We start from the raw sequence: 16,482 nt of genomic DNA on the forward strand, positions 1-16,482 counted from the left end.
ATTAGTTATAGAAACTGAAAACGTTCCTGTTGTGCGAAAGCCCTTATAATTCCACCTTCTGTTCAAGATTATGCTGGGCTATTTTTGATATGCAGATGAACTATTTTCTATTTGCTTGAATGTGACTGACCGTTTTCAAGGTGTAAGGTTGTGCTTCATATTGAACATATTCCAGTATTAGAATGGTTTTGAAGCTTTTGCAAGACATTAAAATTGCATTGACTATCTTGCAGTCCTCATTCGCCCCTCATAGACGCTTTGTCCTATTTACACAAGCCTCCAGATCTCTGGCCTCGATCTTCACAGATCCAACACAGTGTGAGAGAGGAAAGCCTTCGGAGTCGTGTGGTTGTACTAAGGTTTTACGTTTAGTCCGTTTGACCTGGGTTGTTTTTATCGTTAACCAAAACCATAACCATTTTCATTGAAATAAAATGCAATACAAAAACTTAAACCCCATTGGCACTAAGTATATGGACAAAAACAGTTATTATTCCAAGTGTGTGTGTGTGTGTGTGTGTGTGTGTGTGTGTGAGAGAGAGTGCTTTAACTTTTACAACAGCCACAGATCTTTGCATGGTTGTTCATAAAATATTTTGACATTTAATAATTTTATGATGTTTTCATAACTCTAAAATACATAGAAACATAAAATAACATTGAAACGTGACACACTTTCAGCAGTAAGAGTCAGTGTAACACAGATTTTCAGTTCATAAAGCTGTTCTCATAAGATATGCTTGCATTCGAATATGCAAATTTAACTAGGCTAATTCTTAAAATTGTAATATCGCATAAATCATTTGCGAATAAAGCAGCGTTTCCATCCCATGTGTGTAAGAGAAAAATCGTCACTTCCAGGGAAAATATCCGTACTAAAAATGGAAGTTGCTGCAATCGGGCTCATATTATAATATATTATTTTATAATAATCATAAATGAAACCATAAACGCTGTCATGTTCTCTGGCGTTCGGATGCTGGTGTCGCTTCTGGAGGGAATTAAACCAAATCATTCTGATCACACACTTCGACTTGCAGAAACACCAAAACGACATTAGAGATGCTGCGACACCATTGGTTACTCCAGTTATCCAATCACAGCTGACGCTGAGGGAAAGTCACATGAGTTAGTTTTTATTGTTGCGCATCGAGGGATTTATTCGGTAAATGTGTTTCCATTGTAGTTTATGCTCATGTCTACTTATAGGATAAAAAATTATACGACTCAATTGAGTGCATAAGTATGGAAGCTTATTTCTGCAGTAGAATAAAACATTTTAAAAGATAATTGCGACTTTTTAAGTCAAATTGCGTGATATAGAGTTGCAATTGCCAGAAAAAAGAATCGCAAGTTTATTTCTCGCAAGTGCTAGTTTATAACACACAATTCTGACTTTATATCTCGCAATTCTGACTTTATATCTCGCAATTCTTAATTTATATTACGCAATTGTGTTTGATATCTCGCAATTCTTACTTTATTTCTCGCAATTGCTAGTTTATAACACACAATTCTGACTTTATATCTCGCAATTCTGACTTTATATCACGCAATTGTGTTTATATCTCGCAATTCTGACTTTATATCACGCAATTGTGACTTTATATCTCGCAATTCTGACTTTATATCTCGCAATTCTGACTTTATATCTCGCAATTCTGACTTTATATCTCGCAATTCTCACTTTATATCACGCAATTGTGTTTATATCTCGCAATTCTGACTTTATATCTCGCAATTCTGACTTTATATCTCGCAATTCTGACTTTATATCTCGCAATTCTGACTTTATATCTCGCAATTCTGACTTTATATCTCGCAATTCTGACTTTATATCACGCAATTGTGTTTATATCTCGCAATTCTGACTTTATATCTCGCAATTCTGACTTTATATCTCGCAATTCTGACTTTATATCTCGCAATTCTGACTTTATATCTCGCAATTCTGACTTTATATCTCGCAATTCTGACTTTATATCTCGCAATTCTGACTTTATATCACGCAATTGTGTTTATATCTCGTAATTCTGACTTTATATCTCACAATTCTGACTTTATATCTCGCAATTCTGACTTTATATCACGCAATTGTGTTTATATCTCGCAATTCTGACTTTAAATCTCGCAATTCTGACTTTAAATCTCGCAGTTCTGACTTTATATCTCGCAATTGTGTTTATATCTCAGCCAGCAGCCATATCACCCTGTAACCCAAGACTGGTTTCCCACTGAAGCTAAGCGGGGCTGAGCCTGGTTAGTACTTGGATGGGAGACCTCCTGAGAAAAACCAGGTTGCTGCTGGAAGAGGTGTTAGTGAGGCCAGCAGGGGGCGCTCACCCTGTGGTCTGTGCTGGTCCTAATGCCCCAGTGTAGTGACGGGGACACTATACTGACAAAGAGCGCCGTCCTTCGGATGAGACGTTAAACCGAGGTCCTGACTCTCTGTTGTGGCGATATGGAAGAAATCCATATCATCTTTTCATTCTTTCTAATGGGCGGAAACCAATTAGGAAAGTGAATATAAAAGAGAGCAAGAAACGGAAGAGGAGGAGCAAGGAAAAACAAACTAAACGAACGTGGAGTTTATCGGAGTGGGACACACGCTACCTGAAGGCTGTCGTTGCTATTGTTTGCTGGAGTCTCTGTGCATGCGCTGACTGGGTGCGATCGCCGAAGTGACGGAGAAATTGAACTCTGCATGGTTCGTCTGCCTGGTGCTACACAAGCCAGCCTGGTTCGCCTGCCTCAGGTACTAGTGTTGATGTCCATCATCTTTTAACCTCACGCCAAGTCTCCAAACTCTTTCCCCGGCCTGGATTTGCGGCCGCTATACAGACTGCTCCACGCAGCCGACACACACCCACTCACACGCTCATTACGCACACACGCTCATTACGCACACACGCTCATTACGCACACACGCATACACCAAACACTCGTTTGGATTACTTATTTTTTCTTTGTGTGTTTTTTTATTTTATTTACATTTTCTTTTGGTTGGTATTGAACTTGAAAACTGAGTCTGAAAAAATAACGAACTTATGGACATTATCGATCAAAGACTCTCGTGAATTTTTTTTTGTTTATTTAATTGTTTGTTTTGTTTGGGAAATCTTGAACTGCACAACCTCCTTACTGTCTGTTTTCATTAATTTGTTGTGTCATTTGTCATGTGAGGCAAAAGAAACAAATACAAATTCTGTGTGAAAATTGAACTGTCTATTTTTTTTTTTGCAAAATATGTTTTCTTAAAATATATATTTTCTTGATCTAAAACCCTTCAATCTCTGAATGTGTCTTTACGCCTTATTCTATGTTATTGTGGGTATTGTTAGGAATTTATTTTTTTGTAACAGTGGTTTGAGCTATCTGGGAATCTAAACTTCATTACATATATTTTTTTTACTTGACAAGTTTTGACTTGTCTGGCGCCCGAACAATTTAAATTTAAACTCTGCTAGTCAAATTTGATTTGGGACAGCCACCGTTACATAAGTGGCGCCCGAACAGGGACCTGAAACTTAAACCCTTAAATAAACCTGGACGACTTTAAACTTAAACACTAAAATTGTGACTGGTCTTGAAACACTTGAACTTTGAATTTGAGTTTCCCTAAAACATTACTTAAAGGTTGGTTATTGTCACTTGAAACTGCCTGTTTTTGAAATTGTGGCATATATACTGAACTGAAACCGCTTTGTTGTTTTTTTTTGGAAAGGTTTTGTGGGGAAATACCTTTTTGTTTGTGAACTTGCACATTGTTAAATATAATAGTGTTACCCCTTAGTTGACTTGCAAAACTGATTGACCTAATTAATGTGAAAGCGGTGGAAACAATCATTTGTGCTATTGAAATCTAATTATTGATTTATGAAATTAAGTGAAGTTTAGTGTGAATTGGTGGGATAGACATTTCACACTGAACTGTTAGTGTATTCTGTTATAATTTATTTTTTCAAACATTTATACATTGCTTGTTAATTTAACTTGCATTTCACTACATTTTACACTGACAATCAAACATGGCGACCCCTCCTCTCTCTCCATCCACTTTTGTGGAGATGGAACCAGCAGCACCAGACGTTGCTACCCCAGTATGGCCTCCAGCACTCCGTCGTCCACTTTCTTCACCAGGACCCCTTCGTGCTCCTCTCCACTTCACTCCCACTCAAGCCAGCACCACTGATTTCCCAGGAACCCATGTGCGATTCGCAATTCCACCACTAGCTGGCAGTACTCCTGTTCAACCCTTCACCTGGGAACAGGCACAGAATGGCGACTCCATGCAGATATGTACATCACCTGAGCCTTCATCTCTATCTTCAGTGGCACAGCAGGACTTGCCTGGCATCCTATCAACTCCTGGAAAAGGAATGCATCAACTCACTCAAGTTAAAGGAAACTGGGACACGTTGACACAACATATGCAAACGCATGAGAAAACCATTGGTGAACTCGCCAAAGAACTTAAAACCATGTCTGCACATCACGACAGCCTGATCTCTAACCTTGCGGATAAACTCAAGCACAACCAACAAGAACTGCTCACCCACATTTCTGAAAGTAAGAAGCATGTGAAGGAAGAGACTGATCAACTCACTAAATCACTTAAAGTGATAATTTCTGACGAACTTCACAAAGCTGAGACTACCTATGTGTCTGAAGTGAGGTTCATGATTGACCAACTTCAAGTGGAGCTTCAGCAAGACATCAAATCCTACCTGGTAACCCATCAAAGAAATCATGACCAGTTGTCTACAGAGCTCACCCAGTGTACTCAAACCACCAACACCCTGTGTGCAGTGGTAAAAAGCTTACAAACTGAACTTGAAAAAAGACTCGAAAGTCAAGAGAAACAAATGACTGATTTGCAGACAACAGTTACTGCTCCATTGCCTCTAACCACTCCAGTTTCACCTGCATCACCCGTTACTGCTCCAATGCTTCCCGCTGTAAAGAGTGATCATCTTAAAATTACTTTTCCTACTTTTGGAAGACAGTCAGATGATGTTGACCCCTTGCTCTATCTAACCCGATGTCAGGATTTCTTGGCGTTACATCCCCTTGCTGATGCCGACATCCTTGCCACTTTCCGCACTGTCCTTTACGGTACTGCCCGGGACTGGTGGGAAGTTGCTCGATCCTCCGTAACCACGTGGGAGGAGTTTGAATCTGTTTTCCTCTCTGCTTTCCTCTCAGAGGATTATGAAGACGAGCTGGCTGAAAGGGTAAGGACAAGAACACAGGGAGAAAGGGAGAGCATTAGAGACTTTGCATTTACCTACAGGGCTCTCTGCAAGAGGTGGAAGCCTACCTTGACGGACAGTGAATTGGTAAAGATGATTTTAAAAAATATGAATCCCTACCTTACAAGCCAGATACGTAGTCGAGTGAACACAGTCGATGAACTCGTGAAATTAGGCCAACATCTCGAAAAAGACTACGAACAACAACTGCAATATGAAAAACGTGCGAGTTCTAAGCAACCCCTATCTATGCATCAAAGACCTATTTCCAACCGCCCGGCAGAGAAGCCTTTAGTGCAATGCTGGCGATGTAACGGCCATCACTCACCTGGAAGCTGTCCTCACTTTGTCTCTTCTCAGGCCCAGTCACCTCAGTCCACCAGCCAACACCCTTCCTCTAGTAGCAAGCGGACGACATTTCCAGCTTCTAAAGGTACCGGTCCACCTGGCAATCGCTCTGTGTGTGCCACCTTTCCCCACAAGTCACCAACAACTGGTAAGAAACCACCACCTACTACCATTGTTCCACAACAATTAGTGATACCCCTCTGTATTGGTACATGGAACGGAAAGGCTATTGTTGATACTGGGGCTAGCTACACCCTTCTACATGAGAATCTCTGGAAAGAGCTCACTTCACAAAGACTCCATCCATGGACCCAGGGTCCGCTCTACCTAGCCAACGGGGAAGCAGAAATTCCTTTAGGTTGGATAAACATGCCAATCCCCCTACATCAAAAAGTATTCACAATACCTGCTGTGGTTCTGTCAGCCAAAGCCCTGGCCTATGCAGTTGTATTAGGACTGGACTTTATCTTCTCCAGTGGGATGCAGATCAATGTGGCGGACCAAAAGTATTCATTTCAGTCTAATCCTAAAGAGGATTATCCTTTCCAGCCAACAAATGCCAGTGTACCAGTTCTCAGCTCCCAACATTCAAAGGGAAAGATGGGAAATAAAAATCCCAACAGCCTCTCCTTACTATCTTCTGTGCCTCCTCCTCAACTTAACACAGCTCAACCACCAGCCTGCCTGGATGAAAAGACATTAATTGACACTGCTATAAATGATGCCCACTTAACTCCTGAAGACAAGCAACAACTACGGCAGCTCCTCGAGTCAAACCCTCAAGTTTGTACCCTTCGTCCAGGACGTACTGAAGTTATGCAGCATCACATATATACTACCCACCAAGTACCGATAAAACAAAGACCATACCGCACATCACCTGCCAAACAAGCTGTCATAAAAGAGCAGCTGGAAGAGATGTTGACTGCCGGCATCGTAGAACCGTCACACTCAGGATGGGCCTCACCTGTCGTCTTGGTCCCTAAAAAAGACGGAAGTCTCAGGTTTTGTGTGGACTACAGGAAAGTTAATGCCATTACAGAGAATGATGCGTACCCTTTACCCAACATCACTGAGATCCTGGAGTCATTATCTGGAGCGGCCATCTTTTCCACCATTGACCTTAACAGTGGCTACTGGCAAGTGAACATGGATCAAGAAAGTAAACCAAAGACTGCTTTCACAACTTCATCAGGACTGTTCCAGTTTAATGTTATGCCGTTTGGATTAAAAAATGCCCCAGCAACCTTCCAAAGGCTAATGGAGAATGTTCTAGGAGAATTGCGTGGAGACATTTGTTTCGTCTACATTGACGACATCATTATTTACTCCCCATCTGTAGCACAGCACTTCTTCGACCTCCAGGCTGTTCTTCACAAACTACGAATAGCTGGCCTAACCATTAATTTAAAAAAAAGCACATTCTGCCTTCAGGAAATAACCTTTCTGGGACATGTCGTCAACATCCAAGGCATAGCAGCAGACCCAAGTAAAGTGGAGGCTATACGGGAATACCCTGTGCCCACCAACATCAAGGAAGTCCAGCGTTTCCTGGGGTTAGCTGGGTGGTACCACCGGTTTGTACCAAACTTCTCCAGGATCGCTGAACCTATCAATGCACTGAAAAAAAAGGGATGTTCATTCCTCTGGTCACAACAATGTCAGCAAGCCTTTGAACATTTAAAATGCTGTCTTACCTCTCCTCCCATTCTTGGCCATCCTGACCTTCAACTTCCTTTTACTGTCTACACGGATGCTAGCGACCTTGGTTTGGGTGCTGTGCTGACCCAGCGCAAGGAAAAAGGATTGGAACAAGTTATTGCTTATGCCAGCAGAACCCTGAACAAAGCAGAGACCAATTACTCAACCACCGAAAAAGAGTGCTTGGCTGTAATCTGGGCCCTGGAAAAATGGCAGCACTACCTAGAGCACAAACTGTTCACTGTCATCACGGATCACTCAGCGCTACAATGGGTAATGTCTTCCACAAAAACCACGAGTCGACTCATCCGGTGGGCCTTGCGACTTCAGAGATTTGATTTTATCATTGAATATCGCAAAGGAAAACTAAATATGGCACCAGATGCTCTGTCTCGGATTCGCACCAGTTGTAGCCTGTACACCAGCCAACAGGAGAATGCTGAACTTCCGATGTCTCCAGTCACAATCTGGGAGGAACAGCACAAAGACCCTGTAATTGCAAACACACTTCAAGCACTTGCAGAAAATGATTCTCCTCTAAAGGATCAATATGAAATAGTGGAGGATAAACTCTATCACAAAACTCACCTGCCGAACAATCAAGTTCATTACAGAGTGTGCATTCCTAACAGCCTTGTGTCGTCCATTCTCCACCACTACCACGCTAATCCATGGAGCGGACATGTAGGTATTTATAAGACCTACAAGCGTATCCATGATGTTGCATTCTGGCCTGGAATGTGGACTGACGTAAAACACCATGTTAAGGAGTGTGTTAAATGTCAGACACTTAAGGGAGAGAATCAGAAACCTGTGGGCAAACTGCAACAAATCACCACCAACCGTCCCAACGAGATGCTTGGAGTGGACATTATGGGGCCAATGCCACGTAGCACTCAGCAAAATGAGTACCTCTTGGTCTTTGTAGACTATTACTCCCGCTGGGTGGAATGTTTCCCCATGCGCAACGCTAACGCTCAGACTGTTGCATTACTTCTTCGGAAGGAAATTCTAACCCGGTGGGGGGTGCCGGACTTCATTCTGTCGGATAGAGGTACACAATTTGTGTCATCACTGTTCAGAGAACTCTGTCAAAAGTGGAGTATCAAACCTAAACTAACAACAGCATACCATCCACAAACAAATATGACCGAGAGGGTTAATCGTACGCTCAAAGGTATGATTTCTGCCTATGTGGACAACAATCACAGAAAATGGGACCAATACTTACCAGAACTCCGTTTTGCTATTAATTCAGCTGTCCAGGAAACGATTGGGATGACCCCTGCAGAGCTTCATTTGGGGAGGAAACTGCAAAGTCCCATGGACAAGTTGTTACATGGCAAGAATCTGACTCCAGACTGCACATCTTACGATACAGTCCACCACCTAACTGAGCTTCAGACCAAAGCCATGGAATGCTCTAAAAAAGCCCAAAAGAGACAGCTCCGGAATTATGATAAAAAAAGACGAGATGTCACATACAAGGAAAAGGATCGTGTGTGGATGAGAACCTTTCCCCAGTCTAGTGCACAACACCACTTTACTGCCAAATTTGCTCCAAAATGGAAAGGCCCTTACCGTATCATAAAGCAGGTGGGTCCATTGAACTATCGAGTAGCACTAGAGCTCACTGGCGAGGATGTTCGCATAGTGCATGTGTGCAACCTGAAACCATGTTTTCCCACGGCTGAAGAGCTGGAATGCCAGGAGAAGAAAAGGCTCCGCCAACTCTTCAATGACTCTTCTGATGAAGAGGAATTCATTGGATTTTAAATATGATTCACTTTTCCACAACCATGGGTTGTCTTCTCCAGGGAGGGAGAGTGTGGCGATATGGAAGAAATCCATATCATCTTTTCATTCTTTCTAATGGGCGGAAACCAATTAGGAAAGTGAATATAAAAGAGAGCAAGAAACGGAAGAGGAGGAGCAAGGAAAAACAAACTAAACGAACGTGGAGTTTATCGGAGTGGGACACACGCTACCTGAAGGCTGTCGTTGCTATTGTTTGCTGGAGTCTCTGTGCATGCGCTGACTGGGTGCGATCGCCGAAGTGACGGAGAAATTGAACTCTGCATGGTTCGTCTGCCTGGTGCTACACAAGCCAGCCTGGTTCGCCTGCCTCAGGTACTAGTGTTGATGTCCATCATCTTTTAACCTCACGCCAAGTCTCCAAACTCTTTCCCCGGCCTGGATTTGCGGCCGCTATACAGACTGCTCCACGCAGCCGACACACACCCACTCACACGCTCATTACGCACACACGCTCATTACGCACACACGCTCATTACGCACACACGCATACACCAAACACTCGTTTGGATTACTTATTTTTTCTTTGTGTGTTTTTTTATTTTATTTACATTTTCTTTTGGTTGGTATTGAACTTGAAAACTGAGTCTGAAAAAATAACGAACTTATGGACATTATCGATCAAAGACTCTCGTGAATTTTTTTTTGTTTATTTAATTGTTTGTTTTGTTTGGGAAATCTTGAACTGCACAACCTCCTTACTGTCTGTTTTCATTAATTTGTTGTGTCATTTGTCATGTGAGGCAAAAGAAACAAATACAAATTCTGTGTGAAAATTGAACTGTCTATTTTTTTTTTTGCAAAATATGTTTTCTTAAAATATATATTTTCTTGATCTAAAACCCTTCAATCTCTGAATGTGTCTTTACGCCTTATTCTATGTTATTGTGGGTATTGTTAGGAATTTATTTTTTTGTAACAGTGGTTTGAGCTATCTGGGAATCTAAACTTCATTACATATATTTTTTTTACTTGACAAGTTTTGACTTGTCTGGCGCCCGAACAATTTAAATTTAAACTCTGCTAGTCAAATTTGATTTGGGACAGCCACCGTTACACTGTGGTCACTAAATATCCCAGGATGTCCTTCGATAAAGAGTAGGGGTGTAACCCCGGTGTCCTGGCCAAATTTGCCCAGTGGCCTCTGTCCATCATGGCCTCCTAATCATCCTCCTATATATACTGATTGGCTTCATCACTGTCTCCTCTCCACCAGTAAGCTGGTGTGTGGTGGGCGTTCTGGCGCAATATGGCTGCCGTCGCATCATCCAAGTGGATGCTGCACATTGGTGGTGGTCGAGGAGATTCCCCCCTTCTATGTAAAGCGCTTTGAGTGTCCAGAAAGGCGCTATATAAATGTAATGAATTATTATTATTATTATTATTATTATCTCGCAATTCTGAGATATTCTGAGAAATAAAGTCAGAATTGCGAGATGTAAACTCGCAATTGTGAGATAGAAACAAAAAAGTCGCAATTTAAAATGTTTAATTGTGTGGCGGAAACAAACTTCCATACATAAGCGTTTTTTATGCAATTGAGCGTTTTTTATGTAATATCCCAGAATTCAGGCTTTTAACGCTTCAGTTATCGACGGTGACCGAATGCAAGAGTTTGGGGTTTATGCTGTTAAATGCTAAAGGATCCACGGATATAAAATCACTGACGATTAAACAAAAAACTGCAACTAGTCGAAAGAAACCCCCTGAAAACAGTCAGAAAATGTGAGAGATTTCGATATGACCTCAAACACTCTCATCAAATTTGTATAGCTCAATATGTATCACAACTATTAAATCCTTTGGTGTTTTATTTCTCCTGAGGGATTTTAGGAGAAACATTACTTGCAATTAATAACAATGGAAGCATCCAGTAAAAAAGAAGAAGTGAATATTGCACACAGATCTCTTCATAAATACACTGTAATGCACCAATGCAATTCTTCCAATTACAAACGTTTAGTTGACATTAAATCCTCCAGCATTGTGTGACCTTTAAAACCCATGACAAGACAAATTACTCCAGTGCCATCATGCGTTTAATGCGCTCAGACCCCAACATGCACATCTACTGCTTACATATAATACTAATGGATAATGTCAATTTATATAATCAGGAATAAATTAGAATGTAAGTGACATAATTATGTGAATGCAAATTAAATGCTTACTTAGAGCTAGTGATTTAAACACCATTGGTGATACAGAAATTAAATGCAAAAGTATTTTACAAGAAACTGAAAACTATGGAAGCTTGTTTCTGCCAAAAAAAAAAAAAAAAAAAGCAATTTTTTATCTCACAATTCAGACTTTTTTTTGCAAATTATAAATTCACAATGAATAAAGGTAGAAATGTGAAACTCAAATTGTCAAAATTGCAACATATAAACTTGTAATTGTGTGAAAGTCAGAATTTTTAAACTTGCGATTATAAGAAAAAAAGTCAGAATTGCAAAATATAAACCTTGTAATTGCATGACAAAGTCATAATTGTGAAACTCTCAATTGATAGAAATAAAGTTAGAATTGCGAAATATAAACGTGAAATAAAGTCAGGCAAAAAGTCACAATTACCTTTTTTTATTTTGTGTCAGAAACAAGCTTCCATAGATAACTACTGTACATGTTCAAAACATAATTGAGATTATGAGTTTTATCTTGCATTTTATAAAACAAAATGCATGCATGAAAACGTATACATTTTACAATTACATCCATCAGTCCTGAAACGAGGCCGAACTGTCGCTCTGCGTTAATGTCACAATGATATGAACTGGAGGAAACGAGTTTGGCTCTTCGGATGAGAAGCTGTTCTGTTTCAAACCCAAGTTCAAAAATCTGGTGTCGTGCATTTAAAGATTTGGCCTATAACTCAAAAAGTTGAAGATTTCAAACTTTTGGTTTGAACCCTTGATCAAAAAGTGTCTAAAATGCAAAGTAACATCATATAACATACTCTCTGAAAATGTTTTTTGTAAATGGTAAATGGTTTTTGTAGAGATGCAATTTAACTATTTTTGGTTCCACAAGAACCTTTTAGTTTTTAAAAGAACCATTTTATTGTCTTAGTGGGAAGAACATTTTAATAATGTTTTTTCCACTATAAAGAACCGTTTGTGGGATGGAAGGATTCCATGGATGTTCACGTTTCCAATAAAGAACCTTTTACTTTTCAGAGTGTAAAATCTTAAGAATAGTTTTAAATTAAACCGTACTCAGGAAAACAACCATCAGATAAAAACAAAACATGCAGTGAAATAAATCAATAGACAAAAATATGCTTATTTTAATTTTATGGGTCATTCCAGAATTGCGGGTACATTTCAATTAGAGAAAGAAAACAAAAAATAAGATATTTGTTTTTCTGTTTAACTTTTTTTTTCTTCGTAGAATGCACTTTAAATTCAACATTTTCAATATTTGCTGATCTTAAACTTGTAAGATTTAAAATATGAATACTGAACATCAATGTACTAACAGAAAAAGCCTGTCAACTCTGTTATAGACAAATTGAAATTTGAATAAAGTTGAGTGTATGCATCAGGAGGCGGAGACAGTCAATAATAGCTGGAGTGGGAGTCATTTAGTTAATATTTCTCATTAAAAATATTTCCTAAATATACATAAAGCATTATTTTTAGTGATAGTAATATAATTTGTGTTATTATTCAAAACTGATTCAAAAAAGTTTTTTTTTCTTCTTTTAAATAAAAGAAGGTTTATCTGGGAGACTCGAAATGTACCCCCAATTCTACAATGACTCATATATATAAATTTGAAATACAACTTTACTGTTTTGTTATTATTTCAATCCAACATAAATCTGTAAATTACAATATTTACACATTGTATGATCCCGTTTCATTTGAAACAATAAATAAATGTTCAAAATATATTTAGTTCTGCTTACAGCATGTCCTTAACGACTCCTTAAAACCATTTTTGGTGACACTTTATTTTACAGTGTCCTTGTTACATATGTTACTTGCACATAATAACATTAAATTATGCATAATTACATGCAACTAACCCTCAACCAAACCCTAATCCTACTCTAACCCTATAGTGAGTACATGTAGTTGCTTAATATTACTGAGTACTTGCTGAAATATTTCGGCGTTTTTGTTCCAACGCTATTATGATATTGCAACACAATCAGTGCAAGCTGCTGATAAACACAGAGGATCATCGTAAAGGTGGACAGCAAATTACAGTAGTTACAAACACACAACGAACTGAGAGAAAACTAAACTATAGTGAAAATCCTGAACACAATCTTGATTGAATCTCTCAAAGCCTTTGGAGAACATCATAGTTCCCCCGACGGACCATTCTTTGGGTTTGTTTGCATGTTTTATGACAGTTACACACATTTGCCCAGATTCTAATCTGAGTATAGCATATTGAAAATCCTCCAGTCCGGTGTTTATTATGGGATTTACAGTTGAACTTCACAATATATTGCATGACATTAATGAGAATTTATGGGGAAAATGTGTTTAATTGCCATGAAAAAAAGTGCATAAATCATTGTGTTCACATTGTATTGATGAACTCTTGACGGGCTTCTTGAGATTCGGCATGAACGTGTTTCTCTGCACACACACACACACACACACACACACACACACACACACACACACACACACACACACACACACACACACACACACACACACGTGTCACAGCTGATATTATGCGTATGAATGTCCCACTGGGAGAGTTGGATGGGTTTTGGGAAGACTAAAGGCCCTAAAGAGAGAAAAAGAGGATAAATGACTGAGCTTACACTGATAAATGACAAGGTTATAAGTTGGTTTAACTTAAATAAGTTAGTAAACTGGTTGCCTTAAAATCTTAAGTTCATTGACATTAAACAAAATGAGTTAATACAAAGAATGAGATTGCTTAATTTAATTCTTTTTGGGGTTGCATTTACATGTCGATCGTATTGTGCACACAATAGGCCTACACCTTTTCAACATAATTCAACAATTTACCCACGAAAAACTGCTCTGGATTGCACTGGCTGCATTACTGTAAACGGTTTTTACAATAAAATGCACCAGGTTCCCCGCGTTAAGTGCATGTATTAGTTCAGAATCATATGTTTTGGGTTGCGTTTCCATGCAACTTGAGTTGTAAACATCGTTTAGACACAGTGCACGTCTAACCCGAGTCAAACACACTGATTATTGCGCGTGCATGTAATGACCACAAATAGTTATTTAATTTATTTCATTTCCTTGTTTATTGTAGATAATTTGCACTAATATAAATGTAAAGGGTATAAATATAGAAAGCCTCAGAAAATATGTATACTGTTGGGGGCGCTGTTAGAAGAAAAGACTAGTGAGTAAAAACGGAAGAGAAGAAGTGCAGTTAACGCATGTTCTGTTGTTGTTCATGTTAAAACTTTCAGCCCCAAAATCTGTCGCAGAAAACTAAAGAGAAAACAACCGGGGCGAATAAATCTACAGAAAAGAAAAAGTTGTCGTTGTTGTTGTCCAAGGGGGCAACATGCACGTGTCAGTTTCACTCATGTAAAGCACGTGGAAGAGTCTCAGTCATTATTATACCTTCCTGACGCCTGTATAAATGTACAAGTAAAGCTCCTGGCCCACATTGCAACAGATTATCTCGCCGTTACCGGACTGGCCGTTCACGAAGGACACTTGACCGGTTCGAGCCCGAGTTGAACGGTAGGCTAGCCGGTTCGGGCGAGTGCACTCTGAGTTCGGCATGAGTTTACACACACACACACACCCTCCCGTGTGGAGAATTACGTTTTAATTTCATTCTCCTTCTTCCCACCTCCATCTTACATTCGCGTTCATTCTAGTGATGAGTCTTTCATGAGTCGTTCATTGCGTCTGTCACGTGACAAATGAACGAAAGACTCGGAAGGTAAAGTCATTATTTATGTTTCCTGCAAATTATTTTTGACTGCATTATGATTTCTAAATTCAGAATATGAGCACGATTGCGAAGGAGGATGTGTTCGGAGTATTTGCCCGTTAAAAGTATAACATTTAAAGCCCCTTAAATCAATGAACGAAATGACTCGGGAAAAAGATTCGTTCATTTTGATGAACGAGATCGAACAAGAGACTCGCACGCTAGTTAGAGATCGAAGCATTTTCTCGGCAATTCCAGTTCTTTCTTTCTTTCTTTCTTTCTTTCTTTCTTTCTTTCTTTCTTTCTTTCTTTCTTTCTTTCATAAGGACAACCCACATTAATCAACATTTCTGTAAATGTGCCAGTTAGCTAGCTGGCTAATTGACAGAACTGCAGTCTAATAAATAAATAAAAAAGTACAGTACGAGGACATTATAACTCAATAAAGACAACAACAGCAACAAAAGAAGAATTCTCATATATGCAAGAATAAACAATACGTAAAACACAGCCAATATCTTGTATCTTAGGCTATCTCGTAAATGTGATCTTTTCACAGAAAAAAAGCACATAAAGTTAAATCACATAGCCTTAAATAAACTCTGATGAAGCATTAAAAGGTTGTTGCTTTTATTGTGTATAAGTCTGAGGGGTGTAATTAGAAAGCTGAATTTAATAAGAAACACTTTTAAATGGAGATGAGCGTCAGTTCTTGTGCGCCAAGTCGCTGAAGACGCGATCGAGTCGTATTTGACTCGATTGTTAAACACTGTGAAACTGTATTTACATTCACACACCTTATATTTGCAGCATATCTTAAATGAGAGGATAAAAGTTACACAAAATATGTTGTTGGTCACTTCTAAACAGATCAAACGCCCAGTAGCCTACTTGTTGCTAGTTTTTAGCTATAATTTATCAGATTGAACCTCATATAAGCTCACATATGCTTCTGGAAACTCCTCTGAAACACACTATGCCAGTCAGAGAATGTGCTGGAAAACAGCAGCGCCTTCCTCGAGCACTAGTCCGATTCATTTCCGCGAATCGGTTCTTTCGGACAGTTCGTTTCAATGAATCTGTTCAAAAGAATGATTCGTTCATGAACCGAACATCACTATTCCATACTTGAATCAGCACAACTAGTACACACACACACACACACACACACACACACACACACACACACACACACACACACACACACACACACACACACACACACACACACACACACACACACACACACACACACACACACACACACCTTGTGTTGTAGGCTGGTTACTTTTAAAGGGATAGTTCACCCAAAAAATGAAAATAATCCCTTAATTTACTCACCATCAAATCAGGTGTATATGACTTTCTTCTTTCAGCGCAAAAAAACAATCAGAGTTATATTATATTATATTCCCAGCTTTATAATGGGAGTGAATGTTGCTCCTGATTTTAAATCCCAAAGAAGTGC

This window comes from Phoxinus phoxinus (genome assembly GCF_949152265.1).
Source record: "Phoxinus phoxinus genome assembly, chromosome: 16".
NCBI classification, from domain to species: domain Eukaryota; kingdom Metazoa; phylum Chordata; class Actinopteri; order Cypriniformes; family Leuciscidae; genus Phoxinus; species Phoxinus phoxinus.